Source organism: Salminus brasiliensis, chromosome 8 (genome assembly GCF_030463535.1).
Source record: "Salminus brasiliensis chromosome 8, fSalBra1.hap2, whole genome shotgun sequence".
In the NCBI taxonomy this organism is placed as follows: Eukaryota; Metazoa; Chordata; class Actinopteri; order Characiformes; family Bryconidae; genus Salminus; species Salminus brasiliensis.
In genome coordinates, this window is record NC_132885.1 from 29,830,486 (window position 1) to 29,846,735 (window position 16,250).

Consider the following 16,250-nt stretch of genomic DNA (forward strand, 5'->3'; position numbering starts at 1 on the left):
TAAGGTCACTCCACTTAGTTTGCCGCCAATTTGGAACAGCAGTCACCAGAGCTTGTTTTAGATCTGTCCGTAGTGACTCAACCAGCTGTCCAAAATGGGGACCATCAGTTGTACTGTCAATGTTATCACCATTGTATTGATGAATACCTGAGTGACGCAAAAAGACTCTTTCAAACCTCTCACAGAAGTCTGCTGCAGACTCTCCCTTTCTTTGTCTACATTTGGTTATCTGTGTCCAGTCAGTTGTTTTATGGCATTGACAGCTAATCCAATCATTGAAAGCTTTCCATCCCCCTTCAAGGTTCTGGCCATTGTTACCCATAGCATTTAACACCTTTTTAGCAAGCTGTCTACTGTCTGCAACGTTAAGTACCTGGCTTGCTATAGCTACAGCATCATTGGGGTGCAAAGAGTAGAGATTCCTTTTCTTATGCATGAGGTCAATGAAATCAAGCCCCATTTTCCTTGGATGCTTAAACTCCTTGGACAACTTGTCCAAAGTATCTGCATCTAAAGGAACATGACCAATTTCTACACTGGTTTCAGTACCTCGGTATTTTGCGTGATTAAGTACTTCAGAAGATACAATGGTTACAGGTCTCATCTGAACTCGCCTTGCACTAGCATGTTCAGAACCCTCGTCAGAAGATGAAGATTCTGATCCATCAGAATGAACAGTCTCATTGCCTTTGTCGTTTACAGATAATTCAGGATACAGCCTTACTGTTACTTGAGAATCTCCATCCTCTGTGTAACATGGCTGACCTGCTGGAGGGGCAACAGAAGGACACTGGCACCTTGATTTAGTTTTACAACTAGCATGCTGCTGTTCAACTTCTGTCAGGTTTTGCTGAAGTGTCTTACATGTTCTATTGGCATTTATGGTAGCTGTTTTATGCCGTCTGCATTCACTAATTAGTTCTAAGATCTTTCCCTGAGCTTCCTTTAACTCATCTTCCATAGACTTTAACTTGCATTTCCAATATTGCTTAATTACAAAAAGACACTTCTTCACTGAGTCATGCTTAAGGCCATAACCTAAAGCTACCTTACACTCAGCAAAAGTCCATTCTCTATCAGCAGAGAAACCTTTGGATGAAAAGTACTGAGTTATCTTTTGCTCATTAATATGTTTCTTCATTATGCCATTGATTACCTTTTCAAAATCAGAATCAGTCCACTGAGGCATTTCAGTCCCTCCCTTAACTAAGGTGCTGCTTTTATAGTTAAGAGGCTTCCATGAGTCTTTACCAAGATTCTGAGTATGTTGGCCTTTTCTGGACATGGTGAGGGAACAGGAGAACAAAACAAAGTTTTCTTCTTATTAACTATAGAAGAACAAAAACACTACTCATCAGTAACAAACAGACCTCTCTCTGTTCAGAGAGGATTCCGGTTACAAATGTTACGTTTAACAGTAACAAAACAAACTTCTCTCCTTTAACAGCCACAAAACACTAGGTTTTTATCAGTGACAAACAACAAAACTTTCCTCAAAAACAGAGAGGATAACAGCCACAAAACACTAGGTTTTTATCAGTGACAAACAACAAAACTTCTCTTCTTTCAGAGAGGCTAACAATTACTGACTCCTCTGTCTTAGGAAACCAGAATTCGATTCGAAATGGCGTTTACTCACCAAGAAGGTTTCAGTAGGCCATCCGGGTCACGGCACCAAATTGTTAGAAATCCGGCGTCCAGGAGACAGATTCAGGAGTCAGGAGACTGGATCTTCAGTGTTGATGAGTTTATTGGTACACACAGAGATGTACAACTCGATCGGTCACGGTCAACCCAGTCTGATTAGGGGTATTTTGAGAGGGCCTTATATACATTGGAAATTGTGGGAGGAGAAAGGTTGATGAAGAGGAGTTTAAGGAGGGGTAGGAGGGGGATGAAGGATAGGTCACTTGGAGTATCAACAATAGGGGGTGATATTTATCACTTTAAAGAGGGGTAGGAGGTGGGTGAAGTTGAGGGGGGGTTGATGGTATACAAAGAGAAAGAGTGACCACTTTAGGCCGGCAGACGAAGGGTAACAAAAGGTGAGACAAAGGATTAAGATAACCATTTGATAAGTTGAAACCACATGAAAGTAATGTTAGAAAAGACCATATTTTCTCTCACCCTTTTGCCTCCCTTTTGCTCCCTTACAATCCCTGCAGCAGGATTTCAAGGTAAATACATGTCACCTGTTTGCAATAATGCATTTAACATATCCTCCACACTAGATACAAAATTTTACTGATGTGCTACCTGTGCCACATCAGTCTGCCTATCCATCTGCAACTGGGTGAGGCTGACTATTCATATGCTGCTGTGTAAAAGGAAGGTGATCATTCTGTTTCTTTGCATGTATTGACTTTATTTTTTGTCATACAGCAGTACATTCTGAGACGACGCACTTTCCAGCCCCCTCTCCCCAGCATACTATTGGCCAACGTACAGTCCCTGGACAACAAACTGAGTGAACTTTTACAGATATAATTTGTTGATACTCCAAGTCACCCTCTATCTCCAAAGCTGATGTGCACAGATCCTTTAAGTGTGTCAAGTAAATCACAATGGTGCCAGCAAAACAACCTTTCTCTTAACATCAGCAAGACCAAGGAGCTGGTAGTGGACTTCAGGAAACAGGAGAGTGCACACCCTTATCTCCATTAATGGGACCACTGTCGAGAAGGGTCAGCAGCTTCAAGTTTCTTGGTGTTCACAGTACTGAGGAACTTACATGGGCAGAACACACCACACTGGTGGCAAAGAAAGCACATCAGCACCTCTTCTACCTCAGATGGCTAAGGAGGTTTGGTATGAACCCCTGCATACTCGGGACATTCCACCTGCACTGTGTATTCTGATGGGCTGTATCACCACCTGGTACGAAAACTACACGGCTCAAGAGCGGAAAGCTCTGCATATGGGTTCAGCTGCTAAACCTTCTGGATTTATACACCAGGCGCTGTCTGAGGTCAGCGCCTGGTGAAGGAGGATTATCAAGGACTCCACCCACCCAAGCCATTACATGTTCTCATGGTCAGTTCATCCTCAAGCAATTAGGCTGCTGAATAAACAATAGCTTCTGGACTATGGACTTCATCTGTACCATTACACCTCCTCCCCATACAAACACACTCTGCACTTACTATTGGACCCCTATGCAGTCACACAGCACCCACACTACACCGGAATTCCAACCCATTTAGTGTCTTTTGTAAATAATGTAAACATTTAGATTATATCAACCTGTACGTTTAACTGTGTTTACCAGAGCAATATTGTAAATTGAGTATATGTATGTGTGTATATGTAAATTATAAGTTAATGTGTAAATATTCAGAATTTCTATTTGTAAATTTGTATTCTTTTTTTTTTTTTTTTTGTTCTACTGTGAGGAACGAAGTTTTTCACTCACCTTTACACCTGTGTAATGTGACAATAAAAGTGATTTGATTTGATTTGTCTGCATGGGGATGGGGATCTCCATCTGGCTTTCTATCAATCTGAAGCTCTGTCTGTCCATCAGCAACTGTAAGACTGACTATTCGTATGCAACTGTGTAACAGGTAGGTGTATGATCATTTATTGAACATGTATTGATGATCATTTTTGTCAGACAGATTCTCATGACTCAATTACCTCCTTGCTCCCTGAAAATGGATTTGGTAAACAAGGGTCTATCCATCTGCAACTGTGTGTGGTTGCCTGCATCTCAATCTGCAACTCTGTGAGGCTGACTATTTGTATGCATGCATGTACAAATTCTCTTCATCATTTCAAGTACCAAAGTATTGATGGTTGTTTAAGTCTGTGCCCTTGCACTCTTTTTCAGAATCTGCATCATTCCCATTGTGCTCATTGTAAGTGCATTGAACAAAGACTTCAAAGAATCATTTTTAATCTTGAATGATGAATAAGCCTTGCTTAGCCTTCATATCTACCTGTAGTTTCCATTGAAGGTAATTTCTGCACGAATACAATATAAAATATCCATTGTCTTTGTTCTTTTGACATGCTAAATTTGTGGTTCTGGCTGTCATTCTTTTGAGTGTAGCTTGTATAAATGTCCCATGATCATTATCTTTCTTATCCTCCTGAGACCCAGAGTTTTGCTTGGTGTGTGTTATTTATTTATTTATTTATTTATTTATTTATTTATTTTTATTTTATTTTTATTTTATACTTTTACAAGTATAAAAACTAAGTTTGGTCTTTGTAGAGAAACTTGCAGGAAGAAACAATTGGCTAACAAAGTACAAAACTGTCTATTTCAAACTTTAAGCATGAGGAGACAAAAACAAAAGTACAAACAATGTAAACTTTATTTTAAGCCCTAAACATGGCTATATCATAGTGCAAATATAATTGCAACATTATGAGTAAGTAGCTGACAGATACATGGTTTCAGAGTGAAAAAGAATACAATATGTGCCCCTTAAATGCAGCAAAGTAAGTCAAATGAAAGCGCAAGTAAATATAAAAATATGTTCTGTAGTACAGTACGTCACCAGATGTACCAAAACCAACACCCTTCATTACATATGAAACTAAGAATATCTATAATTACATTGAGTGATTGTTCTGCTTTTAACATCGAAACTCTTCCTGTAATTATAAAATAAAAGCACAACCTGTGACCTAATATAGCCCCAATGTCCTCAAACAAGTACTTCATCATTACAGATGTTGTAGCATCTTATTATAGCTAAAACTTCATCAGTGCATGTCATATAAAGCTAGAGATGTTATTGTACATAAATTAACTAGTTCACACATTAAATGCAATGAGAATCATGGTGCAGATAAGCAGACATGTAATGTCCCCATATGAGGATGCAGGGTTTCAAGAGGTTAAGGAGAATTGTGATATTTCTATTGTTTCCTATTTCTTTTTTTCAATGATACAATGATGCACTTTAAAAGTCATGTGAACTCTAGTGCCTAAATGTTTGGCAGGCTAAATGTTTATTGCATTGCATGGGACAACAAAGGACTCTTATGCATAAACTTTCGCGTAAATAAAGACATGAACTGATGTTCAATACAAAGATTAGCAGTAACATGCATACATAACATACAGTTCTGTATTCTAGAGACATTTACAGGCAGAATTGTTCAAAATGGTGACAACATAATTCATGCCTATGAAACCTTATCTTACAATCCTTAACATTCCATATATACAATAAGTCAGTAGATTTGAGTAGGTTCTGTGATATGATATATTAATACTGTGGTCACAAGTTATGTTCATCTTGTAGTAATGAGACCCCCCAAGTTCTTATTAAAACCACTATAACGAAAGCTGTAAAGTTTCAAATAGAATTTCACAACAGGCCACTCTGAATGAATTGTTTAAAAAAAAAAGTGGAAATGTTCAACAAAGAATTTTATCTTGAGTAATTTACAAATCCAAATGAAGCAATGAGAGCGGTCAGTGACCCTACATTACGGGTACGTTCTCTCTGCACAGCTATGGAATTAAACACCTGTCTTCAATTTGATGAGAATGTTACCCACTGTCTAACTTACTGTGGCTATAGGTTTTGATGTCAACAATGTAAGAACAGTCAGAATTGTTTGAAAACTGATTCTGCCTGGTTAAAGTGGAGTCAAGTGTGCTTTTTTTGGGAATAATAACCTTCTTTACAGATGAGACTGGATATCTCTGATCTGACCATTGCTAACAATAACATTTTTTTCATTACATTGTATAATCTGTTTTAAATAAAAATGAATTGCTGGATATACAAAACATATGATTTTCCCACCTCAAGACCAGGTGATGTACCTAGGACAGTATGTTTGCTTAAGTGGCTTTCTTTAATCTTTACAATAAAGTACATCAAATGTTTGTTATTTGTCATTGTCACAGAAAATGTTTGACTAGCCACTTTTTCTTATACATGTTTGTGATAGAAATTATAAAATGTGAAGTACCTTCAAAATGGTTCAGGTAAACGCATCAGGTAAAAGGTTCTTCACTCACATCTCTATTAAAACACGGTTCTTCATGGAACTAAAAGTGTCTATTTCAAAATATTCTGTCAACGCCAAAAAAACATCTGCACAAAACACCTTTGTATGTGGACATAAAGGTAACAGATTTAAATGACTAAGCCTCCACACTCACTCAACCTAAACCCAATTGCGATGGTTAGGGATGAGGTGGAGCACAGAGTGAAGGGGAAGCAGCCAACAAGAGCGTAGTTCATGAAGCTGCCTGAGAGAATGCTCAGCTATAGGCAAAGTTGTCATCAAAGCAAAATGTGGCTACTTTGAAGAATATAAAGTAGAAAACATTCTGATTATGTTTATTCTCATATAGAAATGTAGAAAACAAGGAAACAGGAGTGACTGGTACTTTCCTGTAAAATATGCTAGCGAACTAGCTTACTGGTGTAGCTAAGAGATCAGACTTAGAACTGAACCACTGATGTAATTATACTGTTCCTGGGTTAATGTAATGGGTGTGCATAATGTTCTTGTAAAAAGAGATGACATAATATTCCTGGAACAACATACGTTTAAATCTGCTAGGCACTATCTCAGTTTTTATTTTATTATTAGTTGTAGTAGTACTGTTATTAAATGTGTTTATAATTAAACTTTAATTGTGTAGCTAAAACTAGTACTGAGTTGTACATTCAGTTTTAAAATAATGCAAGCCCTGGGTCAGCAAAAGTTTAGGATGTGCCCAGACCCAGAGCAGATAATGTTCCTGGGACTATATAATATGCTTACACACAGATAACAGGTCTGTTTTAAGACTTAACTGATATTAGTTCTTTGTATAACCCATATTAAAACAATAAAATCCCAGAGTCAACAATAGTGTATGGTGTTCATAGGTTAAGATTTGTTGATGTTCCTAGGACTATATAACATGGGTAGCTAAGCTAATAGAAATGTGCTACTGCTGTAACAGAGATGTGGGATGCAGTACAGTGTACAACACTCATTCAAAGACTTAAAAATACATATAAAACAAAAAAATGCAAAACTTTATTAATGACTTTTTTAACTTAAAATTTTAAAAAGATAAAACCCAAGTGGACTGTGTCCCACCAAATACTTTTAAAGAATAAAGAAAAACAATCAGGTTTACTGGCTGGGCAGGTTTCTTAATATGGTATAATCATTTGTCTATCAATAAAAAAAAAACTGGCTTCAGGCACTCTTATACTTTACACACTGGAAACTGCACAAACCACAATCACACATCCACACAGATTCCAAGACCAGAAAGGTGGTGATTTCAAACACAGCAAACCAAGTGCAAAGAGACTGAACAGGAGAAACCTCTCAGGAGGGGTAATCAGTCAGCCCGAAGAAACACCACATGGACCAAGTTGCCTGGAGAGGACAGAATAAAGACAAATGATTAATGAACAGTAATTATATGCCAACCCAAAACTTGCATGTAATCAACTAACTATGCCACAGCCAGTACCCATAATCATAAAAAGACAATTCTTAAAAAAATAATAAAAAATAATCAGAACAAACAAAAGTCAAACAAAAACAATGGTAGGTCCAATAAGGAGACTTAGCAGCCTTCCTCAAAAGACAAAACAAAACACCAGACAAATCAATTTTACAGACAGTAAGAATATTCACAATAACCAAATGACAAATAACCAAACAAAGAAAACAAAAATAAAAAATAAAGACAACTTGAATACAAAATATCAGTATAGGCAAAACAGCAGTGACTTTATGGAAGGCTCTGCTTGGCAACAATCCAAAAAAGCACCTTTAAGCTTTAATCACCAGTAATGGAAAGGACCAACTTGCTCAGGTTATGACGTTCTCCTAGCCTGGCTTAGTAGGCGCCCAAGTTTCCTGCCCAGAGTCACTGAAAGAGTCTAATAATGTCATTGATCATCAGAACAGAGAGCAGAGATTAACATTACTTCACCACATCCAGTTGATGGCTCAGAGAAGGCAAAGATAACAGAAGACAAAAACAAAGAAAGGACAAAGAAAAAAGTAGACAAAGATAAAATGCAAAGAAAAAAAGAAAAGTAAACGAAGTCAAAGAAGAATAAGAACAAGAATAAAAAACAAAAGACAATGAAGAAAAAGACAAAGATAAAATAAAAATTTATAAATAAAGATGACAAAAATAAAATAAAAAATAAATGACAAAAGAAAGATCAAAAAGAAAAGGAGGAAAAAGCAGAAAAAGAAAAAAGGTGATTGGGGGGGAAAAGGGAAAAGGTGGGAGTGTAGTTTTTTAGTAACTGACTACTGTGAGTAAGGATGGTGAATGATTGAACTACAGACTAGTAAAGAACTCGCTAGACATCCGTTCTTCCTGTTTGTTTTTTTACTCCTTTATTTTCCTTTTGGACAGTTTTTCTTCTTTACTTTTTCTAAGGGGAATGCTTTAATAAAATCACCACTCTGTTGGAACTTACCTGGAGGTGTCGTGTCCTTCTTCATGTACATTACCTTCAGCCACACTAACCAGAAGAAAAGGACAGATCTCACAATGTGTTCATACATGTGGTCCATAAGGTCTCCAGTACTGATTTCAGGGACTGAAAAGCTTGAAGGAAAGAGCTTTTTTTTGTAAATAACAGAATGGCTGAAAAAACCCATTGAAGGAGCTAAGGCTGCTGATCTTCATCTATTAACTAGGAGAAGAGAACAGGGAGTCAGACAGCTTTGTTTGGAGGGACGTAGTTTTGAACTACATGCTGAATTTAAATGACATTGTCTGTTAATGTGTTTAAAGCATCATATGTTCATTATTTAAGTTGTGTTTTACTGGAAGACGGATGGAAAAACATGCTAAGATTGATGCTGTACTGAAATCAGCTTCTCTTCCAAATTGATCTGTTCCACCTTAAGTGATGCAACTATTTCATGCTGGTGCTGTACATTTGCAAAATTTGCAAGATACTCACCCCCCAATGCAGTTTAGCATTATTGAATTAGGAGAAAGCACTTATGTTGGCTAATAAAGCTAATTAGCTTTAATTGGGGTGGGGGGTGAATACTGGACTGTCACTGCTGCACCATTTAAGGTGGAACGAACAAATTAGACTGAGAAGTCAGATTAAGCCTTGTCTTTCACAAATAAACCCTCAATGACTGTCATCTTTTTAGCCCCATCTGTCTCCCTGAACTGCTTCTTCACCATTCTGACAGCTTTTTAGACTCTAATTCAGAACCGTAATTCCAATCTGGACTATGCATGCGCAGTAAAGGAATGTCATTTCTGACTTTCGTAACGTGCTAATTCATGATGCCGTAAACAAACACTGCTGCACCAACGAGGCTGGAGTTATCCTCCAGCTTCTTACTGGAATCTTCTAATCCACCTTAAATGTTGCAGAACCTACAGGAGGCCGAGTGGAGCTGCATAGCTATTTTAAGTGACACTTTAGCGAGTCCACAGGCTTGCAGCAATCTTCCTTGAATAGAACTAATGATATCCAGCACATTGGTGTTCAACAAGAATAGGATGTCCTCATTCCATCCTTAATCCCCCTAAAGACAGTAGGTAAGAAGCACTGATTTAAGAGTTTGGTGAAAACGTCTTAGAGCACCCTGAGATTCGGGGTGGTATGCACTGGACATGTGATGGTTAATCCCCAACAACTTCAGTAAAATTTGTTCCCAGATCTGTCTGGGTGTATTTTGGTAACCCAAAAGTAGAAGGATTTGATCAGTGGCCAGGCAGCAGCCCTACACAATCAACTATAAGACGTTCAAATGGCGTTCCTAATGCTGGGACAAGTGGTGCGGATGGAATAACCTGATTGGGTTTTCCCATAAAAAATTGGGAGTCCATGTTCTCATTAATACACCATCTTGGCAAAAATACATAATTGCATGCTGGGGCATTAGTTAGTCTACAGTTATCAAGAGATGGATCCCTACTTTGTTCCTCCATCAAAGCCTCTTTATTAAATTTCAGTTATGATGTGGAATCATTTTCTGCATCTTCTGACTAACTTTAAACCAAATAGTGTTTACCTTAGACGCAGGCTTAAAAGAACTCAGAAACGTCTCAGATAGATCTACTTCAGCCAATGAGTCACAGAGGATACAGGTAACAGAGGAACATCTTCACTCGTATAAGAACATTCAGGCACATCTACCACCTCATGTAAGGGATTTACCACCACCAAGATCATTAACCAATATAAAAATCAACACCCTTTATGGGAAATTGAGGATAAACTCCTACCCTTACAGTGCCAGTCACCAGTCACTACACTGGACCTAAGACATACAGTGTGCCATGGAACTTTACATATGCTCAAATCCGTCCCCTGAACTAAACACATCTGACCCACAGGCAGCCAAGTCTGAAAAGGGTCAAACAGAATGGAGAATAAAGTTCTGTGCAGCCCCAGTGTCCCTCAGTATTTTAACTGGTTTTGAATCTTCTCCCTCACCAGTGACAGAAACAAAACCTTCTAAAATAAAAGGCTCATAAACCTGATCAGGAACACTCTCCTCAAGCAACGCTTTTGGAGAGCTAATGAGTGCATTTACAGAAGAGTGTGGAGGCTTTAAGGCTCGGGTTAATGGTTAATGGTTGATTATTAACACTCTGGTTCTCAGTCTTTAAGCTACTGTTATTCAATGCTTATTCTTCCAGTAGTTTGGTGCTGGCTTTTCTAAAAACCTGTTGTTTGTCCTGGAAGTGGAAGATCTTCAGATCTAAGCAGAAGGTCCACTTTGAGATCATGTTTTCCTGATTTAACGAGTTATGTAGGAAGAGCAGAACCTCTGTTCTATAACATGACTCAAACACATGAAGGTGCATTGGAGCTCATCTCTTACTGAGTTGTTCACATAAACTACAACTGCACTAGTGCCACCTGCAGGAATACTGAGTAACAGCAGTTATACATTTAACCACTACATAACATTTCCAGAAAATGCTCACTCCTATAACTACATACAGTCATAGATGTTTATTCAGTTTTTATTTTTGCAGCACATGCTTGCATTACAGTTCTACAGCGTCAGACGGTCCAGAGGTTTAACAACTCTAATAACAGGATAGCGTCTGGTGTTCTTTTACAGAAGAGACATCTTGTGAGTTGTGACTAGTAGGTGGAGTCTCACTCTGCATTTCTCCAGGCATACATTGTATGTTTTCAGCTTTCGTTGATGAATACGTCTCAGCAGACATTTAGACAGCCGAATGCATGGTGGATATGCTAGATAATATTGCTGTCTCTGATTCTGCACACTTTCCTGGAATAGTCTCTTTCTAGTGAGGCAGAAGTTGATCAACATGACGTTATCAGGATTCAGTCGCACCACTGTCCACCATGTAAGAAGCTGGTCCTCCTTGGGTGATAACGACTCCTACTCTATAATCACGAGCCAACACCACATCACCAACTACACCAGCGTGTGGCCCTGCTGAAGACTTGCAACTCCTGCATGTGCCTCAAAGCTGCCAGCACCACAGCAGGCACTGGACGTCACTTTGATGTCAGAAAGACGGACAGATGTTAAATTTTAGTTGGAAATGAAAATCGGGTTGACGTCAAGATCCAACGTCGGGCGAACATTGAATTATGGTTGGTTATCAGTCAGGTACCACTCAAATTTATGTCAGGTTGATGTCAAGCTCCAACGTTATATATTTTAGTTGGAAATTAAAATTGCGTCGACATCAAATCCTGACATTGCCTTGACATCAAGCTCCAACCATAGACAGACATTGAATTTAGGTTGGAAATCAAAGTCAGATATCTGTCAGGAAATATCTGATAAAAAATATTTTAAAAAAGACAGACATGGGCGAACAGGGTACCTCACCTCAGACTGAGAAAAGTGAATACAGAGAGTGAGGATCCATGTGACATAAAGGATCATTCAGAAAATGACAAGAGAACACAAGAGCTGCTGACAGCAACGTAGAGGGGACAGAAACTGTAACTGAAGTGCAGCAGCGTGTGATTCAAACAGCAGACAAGCACAAAAACTGCTGTACAGAATGAAGAGACACAATGCTCAGATGACAATGTAGAGAGTCAGAGTGGTACAGAGCAGGAGACTGTAGCAGGTGTAGGTCAGGTGTCATGTTTAATGCTGGTCACTTGGCATCAAGCTTTAAAATGTAACTGTGCAGACAGTCCATGAAGCAAACAGCACAAAGTACAAGAAGGTAGTTCTACACTTAGACAGAGACAGTGCTCTTAAACTGATAGTATTCAGTGACCCCTCATTTGGAAATCTTTCAGATGACGGCACACGAGGAGGACATTAGATCGTTCTTATGGGAGAAAATGGAAAGTTCTCACCCCTTTCTTGGCAGTCAAAGAGAGTCAAGAGGAACGTGCTGAGCACACTTGCCGGTGAAACACTGGCGATGTCTGAAGGAAGTGATAAGGCCGTTTTCTTGGCCACACTGTTCTCTGAACTAACTACTAGGGATGCTGAACATGCTCCACCCGTAATGTGTGAGACAGATAAAATACAATACAAACACAGGAGGTTGAACATGTGCTGCAGCACAGTACAAAAGAACAGCTTGTGGACTGTCTTACCAAAAAGGGGCATCAGCTTATGAGTTACTTCATTCCTGAGTGTAGGACAATGGAAACTTGATTAACAATACATTTGGAAAGAACATAATACTGCTGTTCTGTGCTCTTGTGTTGTTGCTGTGTACTCTGTTGTTTAAATGGGTAAAAGTCTGTTCTCTATGATTATCCATTTTTTTATTTTTAAGAAGTGAGGGAGTTTATTAGGTTTATGTATAGAAAGGCATTGTTTTATTAATATTCCCTTTTGTTAGTTGTGCTATATTGAGCTGTAAAAGCAGTAAGGATCAAGGGGGAGGGGAATGAGAGAGCTGTGGCCAGAGTGTTGGTGTAGTTGGCTGTAATGGGAGAAATAAAGGAGTTGCACTATACATGGTAAAGTTCATCTATTATTGAGTAACTGTTACAACCCCACTTATCAAACCATTTCTCAAAATACTAGTCTAGGTCTTGGAGAGATAAGAAACAAACCAGCACAACAGATTTAATGCTCAAATAAAAATGTTGTATTATAGGCAAACATAACAAGATACCACATTCGACATCATATAGTGTCAGAGCTAAGGCCAAAATAACAGAAACACATGACATTCCACCTTACTAGCTAACCTAAAAAAAAGAGTAATAAAAGATACAGTGGTCTTACCTGCCTCTCTAACATGAAACAAATATAAAAGAAAATAAAAAATAATAAACAAAGTAAATGGCACTTACCCCTACAATTATGTGACCATGATTAAACCACTTGAACCTCAACAAGTACATAATAACACAGAAAAGAGTGGACTAAAATAGCTCCACATACATCATACTAAGTTAAAACTAGTGCTCGCCAGCCATTACATCCGGGAACATACAGATTTACGAGAAGTACAATACTGAATTTAAGAGTGTCTAAATAGCAAGAAAAAAATTCCAAAGTATCCTGAACAGCATAAATCACAACCACATTTAACTGCATGGTGAGAACACAGCGGCTGACTGAATAAAAGTCAATGCCCCCATTTTAATGACAAAGCTCAGACAACGAAACCAACCAGCACACCCCTTTAGATCAGCTGCTTTCAATCAGTTGTTTCACCTGGAGAGAGAGAGAGAGAGAAACAAAGAAACAAGACAAACAGGCCACCAGATGGCAGCACTAACAGTATCAAATATGCAATACTGGATCACAGGATCACATAAGTCTTTAACTTAACAGTATTACGGTTTAATAGTGATGAAGAACAAGAACTGTGGATAAGATTGGTGAAAGCCTCATTAATAAAGTTTGTAGCCACTTCTGAATCATACTGGGTTGTAAAAAAGAGAATATTGGCAGGTGATTGCAATGGGCACTGTAAGCAGCAGAACAGGCAGTGTGACAGAACTGTGGATGAATTGCTTTAGCAACTCCCGAATTATCTAAGGCTGTGCAAACAAGAGAATCTGGACAGGCGATTGTAATGGGCACTGTAAGTGCTATAAAATGGAGTGTGGTGAAGTGGACTCACCATGAACAGTGGATGAGGGTGGTGAAAGCCGCATTATTGAAGTTTGTAGCCACTCCCGAATCATAAAGGGCTGTGGACAGAAGAGAATCTGGGCAGGAGATTGTAATGGGCAGTGTAAGCGGTATAACAAATAATGTGATGAAGAGGACTCACCAAGAACTGTGGATGAAGTTGGAAAAAGCCTCATTAAAGAAGTTTGTAGCCACTTTAGAATCAAAAAGGGCTGTGGACAAAAGAGAATCTGGGCAGGTGATTGTAATGGGCACTGTGAGTGGTATAACAGGGAGTGTGCTAAAGCTGACTCACCAAGCTCTGTGGATAAGGTTGCTGATCACCCCATTAAAGAGGTTTTAGCCACTTCATAAAGGGCTGTGGACAGAAGATAATTTGGACAATCAATTGTAAAGGGCACTTTAAGAGGTCCAACAAAGAGTGTGATGAAGAGGACTCACCAAGAACTGTGTAGGAGGTTGGTGAAAGCCTTATTAATGAACTTTGTAGCCACTCCCGAATCATAAAGGGCTGTGGACAGAAGAGAATCTGGGCAGTCGATTGTAATGGGCAGTTTATAAGGTACATCAAGGAGTATGATTAAGTGGACTTACCAAGAACAAGTGGATGAGGATTGTGAAAGCCTCATTAATGAAGTTCGTAGCCACTACCTATTATAGAAGACTGTGGACAGAAGAGAATCTGGGCAGGTGATTGTAATGGGCACTGTGAGTGGTATAACAGGGAGTGTGCTAAAGCTGACTCACCAAGCTCTGTGGATAAGGTTGCTGATCACCCCATTAATAAGGTTTGTAGCCACTTCATAATCATAGAGGGCTGTGGACAGAAGAGAATCTGGGTAGGCAATTGTAATGGGCATTGTAAGTGCTATAAAATGGAGTGTGGTGAAGTATACTCACTAAGAACAGTGGATGAGGTTGGTGAAAGCCTCATTAAAGAATTTTGTAGCCACTTACAAATCAAAAAGGGCTGTGGACAAAAGAGAATCTGGGCAATCAATTGTAATGGGCACTTTGAGGTACAACAAGGAGTGTGATGAAGAGGACTCACCAAGAACTGTGTAGGAGGTTGGTGAAAGCCTTATAAATGAACTTTGTAGCCACTCCTGAATCATCGAGGGCTGTGGACAGAAGAACATCTGGGCAGGCGATTGTATTGGGCATAATGAGCGGTATAACAGGGAGTGAGCTAGCATAGACTCACCAACATCTGTAGATGAGGTTGGAGATCATCACATTAATGAAGTTTGTATCCACTTCCGAATCACTGAGGGCTATGGACAGAGGAGAATCTGAGCAGGCGATTGTAATGGGCACTGTCATCAGTATAAAAGGGAGTGTAATAAACTGGACTCCCCAAGAACTGTGGATAAAGCGGTTCAGCAACTCCCGAATGATTAGATGCAGTGGACAGATGAGAATCTGGGCAGCCGATTGTAATGGGCACTGTAAATGCTATATGAAGTGGACTCACCATGAACAGTGGATGAGGGTGGTGAAAGCCGCATTATTGAAGTTTGTAGCCACTCCCGAATCATAAAGGGCTGTGGACAGAAGAGAATCTGGGCAGGAGATTGTAATGGGCAGTGTAAGCGGTATAACAAATAATGTGATGAAGAGGACTCACCAAGAACTGTGGATGAAGTTGGAAAAAGCCTCATTAAAGAAGTTTGTAGCCACTTTAGAATCAAAAAGGGCTGTGGACAAAAGAGAATCTGGGCAGGTGATTGTAATGGGCACTGTGAGTGGTATAACAGGGAGTGTGCTAAAGCTGACTCACCAAGCTCTGTGGATAAGGTTGCTGATCACCCCATTAAAGAGGTTTTAGCCACTTCATAAAGGGCTGTGGACAGAAGATAATTTGGACAATCAATTGTAAAGGGCACTTTAAGAGGTCCAACAAAGAGTGTGATGAAGAGGACTCACCAAGAACTGTGTAGGAGGTTGGTGAAAGCCTTATTAATGAACTTTGTAGCCACTCCTGAATCATTAAGGGCTGTGGACAGAAGAACATCTGGGCAGGCGATTGTAATGGGGGACTGTAAGTGCTATAAAATGGAGTGTGGTGAAGTGGACTCATCATGAACAGTGGATGAGGGTGGTGAAAGCCGCATTAATGGAGTTTGTAGCCACTTCCATATAATAGAGGACAGTGGACAGAAGAGAATCTGGGCAGGTGATTGTAATGGGCACTGTAAGCGGTTTAACAGGGAGTGTGATAA